At 40.2% G+C, this 18,407-nt stretch overlaps 2 pseudogenes; both read left to right on the top strand.

Annotated features, from left to right (window-relative positions):
• The window catches only part of LOC124089781 (atrophin-1-like), a 281,107-nt pseudogene that overhangs the window by 247,762 nt on the left and 14,938 nt on the right, over positions 1–18,407 (top strand).
• Positions 15,204–16,011, top strand: LOC124089828 (nuclear transcription factor Y subunit alpha-like; annotated as a pseudogene).

Below are 18,407 nucleotides of genomic sequence, written 5' to 3'. Positions count from 1 at the left end.
TTACCTGGGGCATCTTCATGTAACAGTTGAGCAGAACTGTCCTTGTCCCAGAGCTTCCCTAAGAGACTGCAGGAGACAAGAGGCACAAGCTACGGGCAGGAACAGGAAGAACCAAAAGGCTGGGCAGGGGTGAACACCTGTGGCAGGTGGACCCTCCACTGTCCCACACACTGGCTTCATCAAGCTGTTGCTATTCCTCCCACCAGCATTTTGGTCACATTCCACTCCAACCTGGAGTATTCCTACAAAGTCAGCCTTGAGCCTCAGTGATTACATTAGAGATCCTGATGGGAAGAACTCTAGAGAAGTTGAAAGTTCCTCACCTTTGCAGAAGTAAAATCAAATTCTGAATCTCTTTCACATTCTTCAGAGGATTGCCTGAAGCTAGAAATGGAAAATGAATTGTGGTAGAGAAGGGAGGATCCCAGATTTTCCAGGAAATTAAGTGGAACGAGCCCTTGGGGGAGATCATGGGAGAAGAGATTGGAGGCTAAGCCTCAGTGTCCTAGTCCAAATGACCAGTGAGAGTAATATAAAGGCTTTGGGAGGAGTCACATTTTGTCATTTAGAGGGTGTTTTTACCTCTACCAAACCCCATGATCCTCACAACCACCTTATAGATGAGAAAAGATTGGTTACCTCAAAGAGAAAGTGGTTTTAACAAAATAAAACAGCTTGACCACAGGTGGAACTGACAGTCCCACCTCCATATCTAGGCACTACTGCTCCAGTGACACCCACTCCACCCTACTGAACATCACCCGCCCCTGGCCCACCACTTCTTCTGAGCACAGAACCTGAGAAGTGTCTCTGGTATGATGATTTCCTTCCCAGCATCCTCCCACTCAGGTCTCTGACAGCAACATCCTATGGGGCACTGCTCAGGACTCTTGCAGAAATGGGACAATAAGCCACCTCTAGGGTAAAAGGGCAGGGACTTACCTTTCAGACTTCCACTCTTTTTCCTGCACTTGTACAGTACCTTCTTTACCTTCACATGCTGACAGACAATGTAGAAAAAGAGCCTGAGGCCCAGTTCTCCCTATGTTCTCATAGATCAATTGTAGACATTCCATGTTTCTGAACAGCATGACTTCTATGGTTAACTAGTGAAAACCCTTTTATTCAAGAACATTTTTAAAGTGGCAAAATAATTTATTTTTTCCTTTGAAAAGCACAAAAGGGGATTTTCTAAATAAACTACACCATGAATGTCCTAAGTCACTGATTTTCTGCTTAAGAATGAACTCATTTCCACAGCCTTTTCTCAGCTTCCAGGCAAGGTTCTGCTTCCTAAGGCCCGAAGTGACCTGAGAGCCTGTGACAGAGGCCCTCAAACCCACTTCAGCCCAATACAGAGGAAAGCCTTGTTCCAGAGACACTTACCAGGAGAAGGTGACAGAGCAGTGCTCAGAGCCTGTCTTTCTCCATAAGTTCCCAGCACTCTCAGGAGTCCAGACCTCTCTGTGTGGTCTGAGACTTTCAGATAGGAGAAATTTTAGTGTGCACTCTCTCCCTGCCCTTCCCTGCCTACTCCAGAATGATCCTTTATTCTGTCCTGGGATTTCTTTTTTGTGAAGTGTGTCTAATTATTTTGGAAAAGTGGAAAGAAAAGTAGACATAAGAGAATTGTTTTTGTTGTTGTTGGGTGTGACCTGAGGGTTTCTTACCTTCCTGAGATTTTCTTTTTTCCTTGATGGTGGGAAGGATGGATTACCCTGGAGGTAGGGCAATAAAAGGAGAAAGATCCCCAGTCCACAAGCAAAGGCAAGGATCATATCCATTACCCAAGTGGTGAAGCTGGGGTTCAGCAATGTGGCGTTAATGCTATTTAGAGGAAAGAGAAGATTCTCCATCATCTAAATTGCACTGTGTCACTTGGACAAATGAGTCATGAAAGTTCTCTTCAGCAATGAGGAGTAGGGCCCTGGCCTATGTCACAGAGCTGTGCCCTCTCATCACAACTGAATTCTTTCATTTGGGGAAGGACAAGAAGAGGATTCAGCACATCACCTCTGCCCCACCCTCCAGCCAGCATATCTTCAACCCTCCTGAGCCTTCTACATCCTTCCTTCCAACTCCACTTGCTCACCATGGAATAGAAGACCTTAGTCTATTCAATATTCTTTTTCCCTGGAACACAGACATCACCAGCTTCCTTGTAGATCTCTGAGCTCCATCAACTTCATAGAGTTTGAAAATACTTATTATCCTTATTATCTCTGGAATTTTTATTTCTCTAGGATTATTACTTTCAAGATATCTTGTCTTAAAAAGTCAGCACTTCCATTCAATATGTTCTTGCCTAGATCAATTCAGCATAAAACTGAAATTTCTCTAATGCTTATTTACTTATTCTAATTTTAAATAAACTTTCCAAATTAATTTTACTATCTTTTTTCTAGAGGTTTTAGACAAAAATGATATATTATTATTACAACCTTACAAAACTAAGTATAGAAGTTGAAATAAACCCTCAAGAGACATTTTTGTATGTTTCTAATATTTTTGCTTGTAAAATCAGTGTAAGTTAAACTTCAAGAGAAATTTTGGGAACATATTTACACAGATAGTGTGAGGATGGACTTAGCCTAAGCAACTCCATTTTAAAACTCTATGTTAAAATAAAACTGGAGTCCCTACCAGATAATTTTACAGAGCCCTCTAATACTGTCATCAGGCATGGTGTTCTAAAATAAGTCAATATCTACAACCCTGATAAAACACAGAGTGAAGTCACTGTCATTTGCCTTTTCTCTGATAAGAGTCACAGGTGAGAGATCAAGGCAGAAACCACCATACCAGATGTCCTGACCCCAGAATGAAAGACATCACTAAGAAACCCAGTCATATGTGGTAGGAATTGAAAGGGCAGGCAGAAATCCCAAAAATTAGAATAAGTAATGTAGCAAATGAAGAGACATTCAACCAACCCTCATTGATTCCCTCTTGCTGTAGAGCCTGATGAGGACATGTGGACTGACTACCCAACTCTTCTCTTTATCTACCTGATGTTCTGCATGATCCTCACCATTCTCCAACTCGACAGCCACATCTTGACCCTAATGAGAACAGCTATTTCTCCTTATAACCATCTCCTCAACCACTCATCAGCTGCACCCCATGATGAAACCTCCATTTATTCCTGACCTATCACTAGGGTCTGAGTGAGTGTGCACCTGCTGGACTTAAGGCCCAAGACTTGAGACTCCAGATCTGGAACTTAAGCTTAGCAAGCAGAGGGAATGTCTGTAATAGGTCTTTCATGGTTAAGTATGTTTGCAGTGCTTAGAATTGAGTTGGAATAGTTTGTTTTGAATTGATTATGTGTATTGCAGTGCCCAGCATTAAAGATTGTTATTTTCTAGATTAAGAACCTATACAACTTGATTTATTTTTTCTTTGATGGTGCTGGGATCAAACCCAGGGCCTTTGCATTTGAGGCAAGCACTCTACCAACTGAGCTATATCCCCAGCCCTAAATGAAGTATTTTTTTTTTCCTTCCTGGCTTTTGTTCTGCATTAGACTTCATTATCCCCAACTGCTTGTTCCTTGTCACTCTAATGGTGCATACCTACATAATATATGATAATCTGGGTTTGGTTGTTCTATGCCGTGTAGAGGAGGAATAAATATATCCTGAGAAATGGAAAAAAAGAACCTATAGAAGGGCAAGAGTTGTGGCTCAGCAGTAGAGGGCTCGCCTAGCACATGTGAGAGACTTGGTTCAATCCTCAGCACACATAAAAATAAAATGAAACAAAAGTTTTGTGTCCAACTGCAACTAAAACTCAATATTGAAAGAAAAAAAAGAACCTAGAAGCTGAACATGTATTGAGTGATTAGAGTGAATAAAGCATTAAAAATAGCATGAGTTCATGTACATTATTTATTTCTTCTTTCAAGTGCAAATATTTGTCCATCTCTCTCTCTCTCTCTCTCTCTCTCTCTCTCTCTCTCTCAGACACACATGCTGAGAGCCACAGCCGAGTCTGTATGGCCCCTGGCATTTTACCAACAGTATTGATTGACAGGTGAGGCATTACTATCCGCCTCTGCCGCAACTTTTGAGTTCTCGCACTATTTTGGAGTTCTCATGGGGATTTCTGGGGATTCCCCGAGAGTTCCCATTGGTTGGGGAAGTGCAGGAGGAGGAATTTCCGGGAGAGATATTTCCGGCTGGGGTTTCCTGGACGAGCCTCGTGGTGTTCGGAGGATTCCCCGGGAGCTGTGTGAAGTGTTTTCCTGCAGTTCAAAAACAAAGTTTGTTCCTGCTTCAGTGGCTCCTGATTTGTGCCCGGCCAGACTGCGGCATTTGGCGGCCCATACGGGGAACGTCTGAAGCTTCAGGGTAAGTGAAATTGCTTGCCCCTAAGGGAAGGCGAGAGAATGGGTGACCATTTTATTTATTTATTTATTTTTTTTTTTTCTTTTTTTTTTAATTTTTTATTGTTGGCTGTTCAAAACATTACATAGTTCTTGGTATATCATATTTCACAATTTGATTCAAGTGGGTTATGAGCTCCCATTTTTACCCCATATACAGATTGCAGAATCACATCAGTTACACATCCATTGATTTACATATTGCCATACTAGTGTCTGTTGTGTTCTGCTGCCTTTCCTATCCTCTACTATCCCCCGGGTGACCATTTTAAAAAACAATGTGTTCTTGTTTTGATTTGTTTTGTGTTTGTTTCAAGCTGCCTATCCCTAGAATTTTCTCAGGCAGATTGGGAAAAATGGTTGGCTCAAGTTTTGAAGTTGTTCACCCCTGAGGAATAGATAGAAATAGACCACAAATGCACATATCAAGAAAATAGGAAAATTGATACAACGATTTTTTGTTCCGTTTTTGTTTCATTCTGTTTCAGTTTTGTTTTGTGTTATCTTATTGGGTTGTGTTATATTTATAACAGATTAGAAATTAGTAAAAAACAAACTGAAAGAGTGTTAAGTGAATTGTTAGAGGTTCAGACCATGGAGAAAGACATTTTAGATCAAGCAAAAGAGAAGTTCTCTCAAGCTAGTCAAACAGAGGAAGAAAATTTAAAGGAAGAAAGCTTAGAGGAGAAACAGCTATTAGGGAAAAAGCTACAACAGGAGGCTGCTACTAACACCGTTCTATCACCAGAGGGCATAATTCAACCAACAGCACCCCCTATGGAGATAGCTGAGTGGCCCTCAAACCCCATAGTTGATAGATGGGATCCTGAGACAGGACCTCAAAGATTCGCATGCCCTGTACTTGAGCAGGCAGGAGGGCAGCGAATTCACCATGCTTTAGATTTCAAAACAGTGAAGCAGTTAAAGGAGGCTGTAACAAACTATGGTCCTCAAGCACCGTTCACTGTAAGCATGGTCGAATCCATTACCAACTTGGACATGACGCCAGCAGATTGGGCTAGTATGTGTAAAAATGTGCTAAATGGAGGACAATATTTGTTATGGAAGGTTGCCAATGAGGAATTTTGCAGGGAGACAGCTAGGCAAAATGCAGCAGCCGGTTACCCTCAAAGAAATCTAGATATGTTGTTAGGAAAAGGACCTTATGAGGGTTAACAGCAACAAATTGAATATGATCCTGGTGTATACGCACAAATTGCTGTAGATGCGGTTAGGGCATGGAAAACTTTACAGGGGCATGGAGATTTACAAGGTCAATTATCTAAGGTAATACAAGGAACTAATGAAACTTAAGCTGAATTTGTAGATAGGCTTATTCAAGCAGCTTCCAGAATTTTTGGGGATACAGAACAGGCAATGCCATTTATAAAACAACTGGCTTATGAGCAAGCAAATCGTTGCTACAGAGAGGTTATTAGACCATGGAGACATGAAGATTTAAACACATATATTAAATTATGTAGAGACATTAATGAACAAGGGTAAGTCTTAGCAGCAGTACAACAGGCTTTAGATGCCAGGCCAAAAACATGCTATAATTGTGATCAAACAGGACATTTTAAAAGGAGTTGCCCCATAGGAGGAGGGTTTAACAAAGCTAGGTATCAAAGGAATAGAATACCGGGTATTTGCCCACGATGCCGTAGAGGGAAACATTGGGCTAATGAATGCCGTTCTCAAACCACCATAGAGGGTATTCCGTTATCAAAAAACAGACAAGGACCAAGTGTTTACCCACGATATCGTGGAGAAAGGCATCGGGCTCCGTTGTCAAAAAACGGACAGGGGGGCCCAATGCTCCGGGGCCCACAACCACAAATATATGGGGCACTGGAGGAACCCAGAAACACCATGGAGGAACCCAGCAACACCATCAGGGTAGTGCCCAGGACACATTATCCATCAGATCTGTCATCAGACGAATCAGAGGGAGCACAGGGTTGGACATCTGCGCCTCCGCCAGAGCAGTACTAACTCCAGAGATGGGAGTTCAAATCATTCCCACAGGAGTAAAAGGAACTCTTCCCCAAGGAACAGTAGGCTTATTGTTAGGACGCAGTTCTTCTACGCTAAAAGGACTTATGATAAGTCCCGGGGTAATTGATCCCGATTATGAAGGTGAAATAAAAATGTTAGCTAGTTCTCCAAAGGGTATATCAGTAATTTCACCAGGAGATAGAATAGCACAGTTATTAATAATACCCAGCCTACATGATAAATTTTCCAGTAGTACTATAAAAAGAGGTTCCAGGGGATTAGGCTCCACAGGTGTAGATTGGGCTATGCTGTCTTTAAATTTAGATTCTCGCCCCATGCTAAAAGTAAATATTCAAGAACATGAATATAATGGGCTACTGGATACAGGTGCAGGCCTTAGCATCATATCTCGTCAAGAATGGCCAAAACATTGGCCGTTACAACAAGCCACTCAAACGCTTCAAGGCCTAGCAGTGGCAACTAATCCCCATAGAAGTGCAATGGTATTAGATTGGAAGGATCCTGAAGGATGTGAAGGAACTATACAGCCATATGTATTGGATCATCTTCCTATAAATTTATGGGGACAAGATGTCCTAGATCAATTAGGTTTGACATTAACAAATAACATCAATCCAAATGCGCCCACTATTAGGGCTAGACAAGGTTTCAGGAAAGAAAAAATATTAGGAGAACAAGGCATAGCAGCACTAATTCAAATAGATCAGGGAATAAATAGACATGGACTGGGTTTTCAGAAGGGGTCACTGAGGAAATAAAAATTACTTGGAAATCAGATTGACCAGTATGGGTTCCTCAGTGGCCCCTGACTAAAGAAAAGATACAAGCAGCCCATGACCTGGTCAAACAACAATTAGCAGAGGGACATATACAACCTTCCATATCTCCTTACAATACTCCCATTTTTGTCATTAAAAAGAAATCTGGTAAATGGAGATTATTGCAAGATTTAAGAGCCATTAATAATGAGATGGTTATTATGGGACGTGCTCAATCGGGGATTCCTCAATTGTCTGCTTTGCCAAAAACCTGGTACGTTTTAGCTATAGATATTAAAGATTGTTTTTTTTTCAATTCCAATTCATCCTGAGGATAGTCCACGTTTTGCATTTACTATCCCTGCATTAAATCATGAAGGTCCTGATCAGAGATGTGAATGGAAAGTACTCCCTCAAGGGATGGCTAACAGTCCAACTATGTGTCAAATTTATGTTAACAAAGTAATCCAGCCACTTAGAAATCAAAATCCTAAACTACAAATATTTCACTATATGGATGATGTATTGTTAGCACACAAAGATAAAAACACATTGCTAGAATGTTATGCCACACTTACAAATTTATTAAAAAATTATAATCTAGAGATAGCAATAGATAAAGTACAATTAAATTTTCCAATTAATTATTTAGGAGTTCTATTATCCTCAACCATGGTCCGTCCACCAAAAATTCAAATATGAGTAATTAGGAGACATAAATTGGATAAGGCCTTATCTAGGCATACCAACAGGAGAGTTGCAACCTTTATTTGATATCCTAAAAAGTCCATCAGATCCAAATTCACCCCGCATGTTAATACCTGAAGCAAGAAAGACATTAAAAATTATTGAAATATATATGGAAAATATGCATTTGAATAGAATTGATATAACTTTGCCTTTATTATTTATTGTAATACCAACAAAAATATTCCTACAGGAGTATTTTGGCAAGAAGATCCATTATTGTGGATACATTTATCTTATTCTCCTAACACTATTCTTACTAGGTATCCTGAGGCTGTAGGACAATTACTACTCAAAGGAATAAAAGCAGCAAAGGGAGTGTTTGGAATTTCTCCCAATAAAATTATTACTCCATATACTATGGATCAAATTGATGAGTTAGCTAATGAGTTAAATACTTGGGCAATAATCATGTGTAAATCTAATGTTTCATTTGATGATCACTTACCATCTAATCCTTTGTTGTCTTTTTGGTCTATGCATCCTGTAGTTTTTCCAAAAATGACAAGAAAAACCCCTATCATGAATGCTCCAAATGTATTCACTGATGGGTCAAATAATGGTACAGCAGCAATAGTTACCCCTGATCAAACTTTTACATTTTTAGTACCCAAACAATCAGCTCAAAACGTAGAGCTTAATGCAGTTTTACAAGCTTTTGTGATGTTTAAAGATTCTGTATTTAATTTATTATCTGATAATCAGTATATAGTTAATGCTATAGTATCCCTTGAAGATGCTGGCAGGATTTCCCCTTCCTCTACTGTTTTCTCTTTGTTTTCCACTATACAAAGTCTAATCTGGGACAGAAAAGATCCATTCTTTATAGTACATATCAGAGCACATACAGGATTGCCTGGAGCCCTTAGTTTGGGCAACAATTTAGCAGATAAAACTACACATGACATACATATTTTCTCTACACTAGAAGAAGGTACACATTTTCATAAAAGGTTCCATGTCAATGCTAATACTTTACAAAAGCATTTTAAAATAACTAAGAAAGAAGCTAGACAAATAATAAAACAGTGTCAAAATTGTGTGACCTTTTTACCACAAGTTAATCTTGGAGTCAATCCTAGAGGACTGATACCTAATCATATTTGGCAGATGGATGTCACACACTTGCCAGAATTTGGAAAATTAAAATATTTGCATGTTACAGTTGATACTTCTTCCGGATTTTTGATGGGCTCCCTTCATTCCGGAGAAAAAACTAAAGATGTTATAGCTCATTGCTTACAAAATTTTGCCACTGTGGGTGTTCCAAAACAGTTAAAAACAGATAATGGTCCTGGTTATACTTCTACCTCTTTTAAACAATTTTGCTCATCATTTGGCATTACTCATATAACAGGAATCCCATACAATCCTCAGGGACAAGGCATAGTTGAAAGAGCTCATCAAACTATTAAAATGTACTTACTAAAGCAAAAAGAGGGAATTGGAAAGGGGTATATATCACCCAAAGATAAACTTAAAATAACCCTTTTTACTCTAAACTTTATAAATTTGGATTCCTCAGGGCTTAGTGCTGTGGAAAGGCATATGTGTCCAAAAAATGTACATAAGCCTAAGGTACTTTGGAAGGATATTCTAACAGGACAATGGAAAGGTCCTGACCCAGTGATTGTCTGGAGTCAGGGTTCTGTTTGTGTGTTTCCACAGGGAGAACAGCAGCCGATTTGGATTCCAGAGAGATTAACTAAAACAATTTCTACAGACCAAAAGGAAGATGATTTGACTCAAATCCATAACAGCTGATATCCAGAACTCCAGTTTGGCTATTCTTACATCTGCGACAGTGATTAACCAGGATGCTTTTCAATATTTATTTTATTATTTGCCTTTTCCCACATGATAAAGTTCTTTTTATTTTTGAGCTCATACAGACCTAGGTTAATGTTTTTCTGATCAGTTTTATTTTTTGACTGTGGAGTTTTTAAGCATTGCAATGGAGATTTCACCTAGGTAAAGCTACAAGGCCTTTACTATTGTCTTATGTGTTGTATGTTATGTGTGCACACTTCTGTTTTGTGTTGTATATCTGTACGTGCGTATGTCCATATATCATATATGAGGAGCGCTCATGAATAAATGGATCTGAGTTTTTTTTATTCACGTGATTTTAATGGTTTAATTTAGATTGGGTAAACAGCTGTTGAAAATTGTTTTAATATGTGAACAAATAAGGAGGTTAACAGATCTGTTTGTTTACTTTCACTTTTCCTTCTCATTATATTTAATAATTCTGTTCAGGATAATGTAAATTGTTCAAAAAATTGTTTTCTTAGTGCCTGTTGGAATGTTACATAATTTTTTTCTTAGCATCATTGCCAGAATTCCTATCTCCATCCCAGTGCCGGTGAAGACAAAGATAAAACCAAACTACAGCTTCTTCGATAGTTATCACAACAAACTGTAAAAACTGATGCATCAATGAATAATAACTCAACAAGCAATGCTCAATTAAGGAGTCTATTTACTTTGGGAGGAAATGGACATATTGACAGATTCCTCTGCTTTGAATTGCTTGCAGAACTTGCCTGGACTATGTATCACTTGTATGCATTGTGAACTATCTGTTGGTACAGCGAATTGTGGGAGTGCTGGAGTATTTTTGCTGATGGTGTCACCGGTGGTACAATTTTTCAAAGGAGCCCTCAATTGGCTTAGTGTCATGGCATTTTGCATCCTCTTCCCTTCTACTAGTGATGGTCTAAAATTTGGGGGCCAACAGAGGTGAGGCAAAGAACCTCACCCCCCCACTGTCACCAAGGCCAAATTTGGGGGCCAACAGAGGTGAGGCAAAGAACCTCACCCCCACTGGTGCAAAGGCCTATCCACAAGTATGGCTGTATGCTGGACTGGTAGTCAGTGATGGGTATGATCCAGTTGCAGTGGTACCAACCTAAGACAGGAGTCTGACGCCTAGAGGTCAGTTCATCTGATGACCGGTAAGGACCATATGTTGAATTGGACTGCCTAACAGGCACGGTCCCTAAGACACATTGCTTGTTGTTTAATTAAACAAAAGGGGGAGATGCTGAGAGCCACGGCCGAGTCTGTATGGCCCCTGGTATTTTGCCAACAGTATTGATTGACAGGCGAGGCATTACTATCCGCCTCTGCCGCAACTTTTGAGTTCTCGCACTATATTGGAGTTCTCGTGGGGATTTCCGGGGATTCCCCGAGAGTTCCCATTGGTTGGAGAAGTGCAGGAGGAGGGATTTCCGGGAGAGATATTTCCGGCTGGGGTTTCCTGGACGAGCCTCGTGGTGTTCGGAGGATTCCCCGGGAGCTGTGTGAAGTATTTTCCTGCAGTTCAAAAATAAAGTTTGTTCCTGCTTCAGTGGCTCCTGATTTGTGCCCAGCCAGACTGCGGCACACACACACACAGAGGAGGAGGAGGAGAGAGAGAGAGAGAGAGAGAGAGAGAGAGAGAGAGAGAGAGAGAGAGAAACAACCAAATATACCGACCCACACCCCACACACCTTTTTACAAAGGGGGAAGCATTGAAATAAGATGACTATGTTTTATATCAAATTCAGTAAGTTTCTAGCCCTTATTTCTACAAGTATTTTTTTTTCCTTCCCCCTTCTCATTTTCTGAGGAGTAACTTATGTAAAGAAGTAAAAGCTCTGGTATGCTCAGGGCTCAGGCTTTAGAAACAATCCCTCTGAGCAGTTGGCGCCATTAATAAACCAATGTTCATATATTTCCATGTCCTAACCCACATTTCTCACTAAGATAATGCAAACCTGTTAAAATTCTATCTATCAAATTGTTAGATGAAGGAATCAACAGAACTTTATATGTACTTTCTGAGAATAACTTGAAAGAGCAGTACTGATACAGCACATGCAGGAAGCTTCAATGAAGGATGTACTTTAATTATCAATGTGCACCTTGAGAGTTGTCCCTAAATGAACAATTATGAGCCAAGTGTTCATTTCAGACCATGTGGGCAAGTTCTCAGTCTTTAAGAACATGTGCCGTTTGTACTGCTGTTCATTTTAAATGGGAAATGGCAATTGCAGTGCATTTTCACTAGAAGTTTCCCAATTAGTTTTCAACCAGGCTTTAGAGTATTCACTCTCATTTCAGTACAATTTCCACATTTCTCCTATGGGCACATTGGTGTGTGTGCTCACTAACTACAATATTATCTCTATTAAAAACCCCTGATAAAAGTACCATACAATTGGAAGTGTCTGTGTTTCCATAGCAGTTTTAAACTGAATTTTCAGAGGAGTTTCCCAGGACAGACTCCGACTCAAACACACAATTCACATCTTTTCCACTAGAATATGAGATGTAGCACTCATCGAGGTTGAATATTTGCTTTCTGAAAGCAACTTAAAAGAGAAAGTATAAAACAGTATGTACAGGTAGCTTCTGCATGCAGGATGAAACTTAATTCATTTTGTAGATCAATTGACTTCTATTACAAATGTACCTAATTGTGTGGCTTCAAAAAGTATAAAATAAATACCTTATTTTCTGTTTGCACTTACAAAGTAAACATTTTTTACAAATTAAATAACTAAAAATTTGACAAAATATTAAAATTGTATTAAAAAATTATAAAAGTGTTTAATCTCTCTTCCAAAAAAGAGGCAGTCTTTCCAGTGTATTATACAGTATTATTACTATACACCATTTTTAGAATGGATAGCTAAATTATATTATTCTGTTAGCATAAAAAAGTCTTTAAACTAACAAAGTTTATTTTTATTTTATTTTTTAAAAAATAGAGAGTTTTTAATATTTATTTTTTAGTTTTCAGCGGACTCAATATCTTTATTTTATATGTGAGGATTAAACCTGGGCCGCATGCATGCCAGGCGAATGCGCTACCACTTGAGCCACATCTCCAGCCCCAAAGTTTATTTTTATATGCTCTAGTTAAATCTATGAATGCCATCTGATTACAATACAGTCAACTATCTTAAATTGAATTCTCACTCATTGAAAAAATTTCAGAGTTTGAAAAGGATACATGTTATTCTAGGACTAATAGGCTATTGTAGTGTTGTTGTCCCAGTCAATGAGTTTTTGCTCACAAATGAAATGATCTATTTTCTTTAGGCAGGGTTAAAATTACTACCAGCTTTCTCCATGACCTGAAAAATCAACTGGAAGAGTTAACCATCTCTAAAAATGAAGGCTTAAAAAATAATGATATATATTGTGTTAAATTTCAATTTCTTTTTGGGACTCCAAAAAAGTGAGATTTTAAATATATTTTTAAATTTCCCTGTTGATTTTGGTTTCTATTTTTAATGGATTTTAAAAAGCTGGAAAACAGTTTATCTTTCCTAACTAGCATGCTTTTTTCATTTGGCAAATATTTATCTCCCTCCAACCTGTAGCTAATAGAAGAGCCAGGTTGGCTTTTTTTAAGAACTTCCTTTTTTCATAGTAATGTGTCATGGCGTCTACTGTTCTGGTTAGTTAACGTTAGCTCTCTCTTTGGCTGAATGATTGCTACTTCAAATATCAGCATAATAAATAGGAAGAACAAATGAAATCTAGCTTAAAAGCAGATATAGCATTTAAAGAAACAACAAAACACATGGATTTCAAATCAGAATTTTGAATAAATATATCCTCTTTAAATCTGCAGCATAGGAGTAGATGAAGACCCCACTTGTGAGAGTCCCGACAGGCTGGAAGCCAATATTCTTAAAACTATCACACCACAAGAATCTAGGTTAAGTGGTCACAACCCCTCCAGGTGCCTGGCAGGAACCCACACCTCCTTGCACAGGAAATGCATTAAAATTCCCCAAGTTTGCACTCTCCTTTCCAATGCACCCTTTACAGTGTGTATTTCACTGTCTTCCTTTTTACTCTTGAGATGGAACCTGATGACCTTGTCACAAATGATCCAGGACTGGCCTCTTCCATCTCTTGTAGAGGATCCTCAGTCTCTGAGCCACCTCATGATCAAACTGGTATCCACAAAGGAAATCAATGTCTCACCTCTGGGGAAGGTAGACTCAGGACATCAGTTACCACTTAGTGTGACAGCATGATGTGGTACTACTGCTTGTGGTAGGAGCTATTGATGAGCACTATTGAGTTCCATCCTTTCTAGGGTTCTGCACATGGAGGGAGCTCTCAAATCTGTGCAAAGCCACCCTCCACCAGCCCCAGGGCCTGCCAGCTTTGGGAGGCCATCCTACCAATGGAGCTATTGCAGGAATGCAACAGAGAGTGCTGAAGAAAGACTCAGATGTGCTGATGTTTCACCCTCCAAAACCCACTCTAACCTTGAGGAAAGCAGGGCTTCTAGGTTACTGGGGCTTGTCCTACTTGTCTCAGGAAGCAATACAACTGGAGTTGTGCTCCTGATCTGCCCACTCTATAGCCTTGTACTGGTGATGTTTGTTGTGCTCAATAAAAAATAACAATGACAAAAGCTACCCTGTGCACCCTGTGTTAAGTGAAGGCCTATGTTAACACTTTAAGTGCAGTATTTTATTGAGCACTGACCAAATCCTAGGAAGTCCAGATAGAAGGAGGCAGAGCTCAGAGAGGTGGAGCAGCATCTGGGGCCACAGGATCAGACTTGAGGGCATGCAGTGCTCTTTGCTGTGGCTTGTAGAGCTGACAGCTTAAAGGCAGCTCACTTAGGAGCACTTCAAGCTGGGTGTTTGAAAGACAATTTCCCATTTTCATAGTGAGGGACCACTCTTGCCTGGATCTTTCACTGCCTCCAGAGCCATTGCAGTCCCTCACCTTGTCCTAGTTCTGGGGTAGCTCATGCTGAGCCACCAGAGAGGAATACTGTGCTCAGAAATTAGATAGATGGCTACCATCCATGTCTGGGGGTTGATTCTCTCACCTTCTATAGATTAAGTGCAAGGAAGACTCCAGCAGCAACAATGGGCTGTGCCCCAACTATCAGAGAGGACAATGTGTAAATCAACTGAATAAAGTAAGTTGTTTGCAAGGCAGCAGCAGTAGCAGCAGTGGCAGTGGCAGCTGGAGACTCTGATTGGAGCCAATCAGCGCAGCCAACAAACTGGGGGAGCAAGGCATGGAGTGCACCACCTCACAGTCTTCTAGGCTCTCCAAAGTGAAGGTCACTGTGGAGGGGATTCTATTTGGGAGGGGCCATGGAGCAGTAGCAAATAGCAATAGCTCAACAGAGCAGATTGTTGTGCAGGCTGGACAAATTCAGCAGCAGGTCCAGGGCCAACCATAAATGGTGCAAGTCAGTGGAAGGCAATTAATCACATCATCTGGCCAACCTTTTATGGTCCAGGCTGTCCCTGGGGGACAAGGTCAAACCATCATGCAAGTACCTGTATCTGGGACACAGGGAGTGTAACAGATACAACTGGTTCCACCTGGACAGATCCAAATCCATGGTGGGCGGATGTGCATGTCCAGGGCCAGCAGGGCCAGACCCAGCAGATTATCATTCAGCAGCCTCAGACAGCCATCACTGCTGGCCAGACTCAGACTCAGCAGCAAATTGCTGTCCATGGACAACAAGTGGCACAGACTGCTGAAGGGAAAACCATTGTCTACCAGCCAGTTAATGCAGATGGTACTATTCTACAGCAAGGCATGATCACCATCCAATTAGCCAGTTTGGCAGGAGCACAGATTGTTCTGACATGAGCCAATACCAACACAACCAGCAGTGGACAAGGGACTGTCACTGTTACATTACCAGTGGTAGGCAATGTGGTCAATTCAGGAGGAATGGTCATGATGCTGCCTGGAGCTGGCTCTGTGCCTGCTTTCCAGAGAATCCCCCTACCTGGAGCAGAGATGCTTGAAGAAGAGCCCCTCTATGTGAACGCCAAACAGTACCACCATATTCTCAAAAGGAGGCAAGCTCGGGAAAAACTAGAAACAGAAGGGAAATTTCCAAATGAAAGAAGGAAATACTTGCATGAGTCTTGGCACCCTCATGCCATGTCTCGGATGTGTGGTGAAGGTGGACAATTTTTCTCTCCCAAAGAAAAGGATAGTCCCCATATGCAGGATCCAAACCAAGCTGATGAAGAAGCAATGACACAGATAATTGGAGTCTCCTAACCCCAGGCCATATGATACAGCTGATCAAGGTCATATTCCTTGCCAATATTTTCTACTGTTCTAGGAAATTTATCTGCTCTTCCAATAGGACACTGACGATCACTTCTGCCCTTTTCTACAGGACAAAAACCACTTAGTTTTTAATAAGGGGCTCAGTATTATAATTGCAGTAATGACTGGCAAACTGAAGTTGCAAGCCTTTGTCTCACCCTTTCAGTCAGGAACTATTTCAGACTGTTGATAACATTTGACATTTCACAGATTAGGATGATACAAGAAGACACTTGCCAGCCCAGCTGTGCACAAGCACTTATGTTGACTGGTGAAACCAGCCAGCCATCTCAGCAGTGAAGAACATCCTTCTCAACCTGAACTGCAATCAGGGAAGCTGCAGCTCATTCCTTTCCATGGAATCCAGATAGAATCCATCCCTCTGGTGGGGGATCTCAGGCTGACCAACTGAATAGACACTTTGCATTCAGATGGCCTCTGAGCAAGAAAGTTCCATACTGTGATATGGAAACAATAAATTCTCTGAGATAAAGCCATCTAATCTGTGGTAATAATAAGAATCTCTGTCTGACCAGATGCCAGGTTCATATTTTAGGACTTCAGCCAAGAAAAGTCCAAAAGGATATTTTGGACTCTAGGGATAAAGTGATAAAATTTTGAAGACCCTAAAATATATATATTGCAGAATCTCACTTTTTAGCTTTGACAAGTTGTGGTCTGGTTGTCTCTGTTGACAGGTCATCAGGACCATAGGTCTTGTTGTGGTTACTTTTCAGACAATAGAGACGGTCCTGGAACTAGAAACTTCCTTTCCTAAGTAGAAAACAAAACTCTTCAAAAACGTCTCTGCTGATACACTGAAAACATTTGTAGTTAATTCCTAAACAGAGAGGCAAACTAGAGATTTTCAAGTGTAGTCTTGATGACATTTGGAGAATAGAAGAGTGTTTCAGTCTAGGAAGAAAGAGAAAGAGTAGTCTACTATCAGGTGTTGTCATAGAGCTTGATTCTCCTCCAGTGTATGAGTGTCTGGAATGGATCATTAAGATGAAAAGACTAATTCACATTTATTCTAGAATCTTTTAACAAGTACTGCTAGGGAGAATTCTGAGATTGAGTCTTTGACAAAGGACCAGGAAAGCACTATTCAAGCACACTGTCCTGGACATAGTCAAGGTTACCTGTTAGAGCTTGATGTGGATGTTGGCTTCATTCTAGCAGCATTTTGTGCTGGCCCCAGAGAGCAGGCATTCTTATTCTTCCCATGGCAGCTTTGGTTTCATTTTTATTTGTTTTCCCTTTCTTCTTAGGCCTTGTGTAGAAAGGTTTTCACATTGCACCCATACTATAGGAATATACTACAGTTTGGAAGACAGTGTAGACCCCCACAGGGTCAGGAACTAGGCCACAGTTGCCAGAATGAGTTGGACCTCAAAAATCTATTTTTCAGGTGTTGAACTCTGGGAGACAGAACCAAGATGATGTTTCAGAAGAGTTGGCTGCCTTCTCTGGAAACAAAAAAGGAAAATCCAATAATTCTGAAGACCATTTGGGGTTGGCTGAAATACCAACAGTAAAGATTGCATCTTTGACATCACTCTAAATTCATAAGGACAGAAAAGAAAGTAAACCCTTGGAAGGGAAAATTACAGAGAGGGAGGCCATAGTAAAGGTATAAATAGAGGTATAGAGCTATGCAAAGGAAATTGGAATTGAAATATTTTCCTAGATCCGGGAATCTAGTAGTTTTTCCTGCTTTCCACATGTCAGAGGGCTGACTCTTTGGTAAGCTCACTAGAAATTTCTGGCTCTTTTATGCTTCAGAAATAAGACCACTGCAGTTTTTTCAGATAACATTAAAGATGATGAGGAATTTATCTTGTGGTTAGTTTAGGAGTCTAAATGGAGAGTTTAGAGAGAAATTCCTCAGAGCTCATTTCTAGTGCTGAAGCCAATGGTGGTTCTAAAGTACTATTTATTTGTATCTATAAATTTGTACATAGTAATACCAACCTCATTGTTACTGTATTTTTCATGGTGTGGGGCAAGTTTGACTTTTGTTTTGTTTGAAATGAAATGCATCAGTTTCATTTTGTCACTGCATTTCAGATAGCTCATGATCTTTTTATACTGGTTATTTTAGCACACCATGATAGCCCACAAAGTGGGAACAGGGGAGTTGACCTTTGGATTTTTTTTCCTTTATTACTGGTTCTTTTACTCATTTGTCCTCGTGACTGCAGTGATGACTTCAATAATGCAGAGTGAGCAGATAAATGAATAATTGGTTTGATGCATAGTTTTTTCACTTCTTGAGAACTTTCTTTCTTTTTTTGCAGGATAATTGTAAATGTATACATTTTAATTGCACTGGTATATTGAAAGTGTCAGTGACTATGCCATTGGACCAACAGCATTTTCT

Source organism: Marmota monax, unplaced genomic scaffold (assembly GCF_021218885.2).
Source record: "Marmota monax isolate L192 unplaced genomic scaffold, Marmota_monax_Labrador192_F-V1.1 WCK01_AAM20220418_F8-fsc00318, whole genome shotgun sequence".
Classification (NCBI taxonomy): Eukaryota; Metazoa; Chordata; class Mammalia; order Rodentia; family Sciuridae; genus Marmota; species Marmota monax.
The sequence above is the reverse complement of the archived record's forward strand: the minus strand, read 5'-3'. Positions and strand labels throughout refer to the sequence as shown.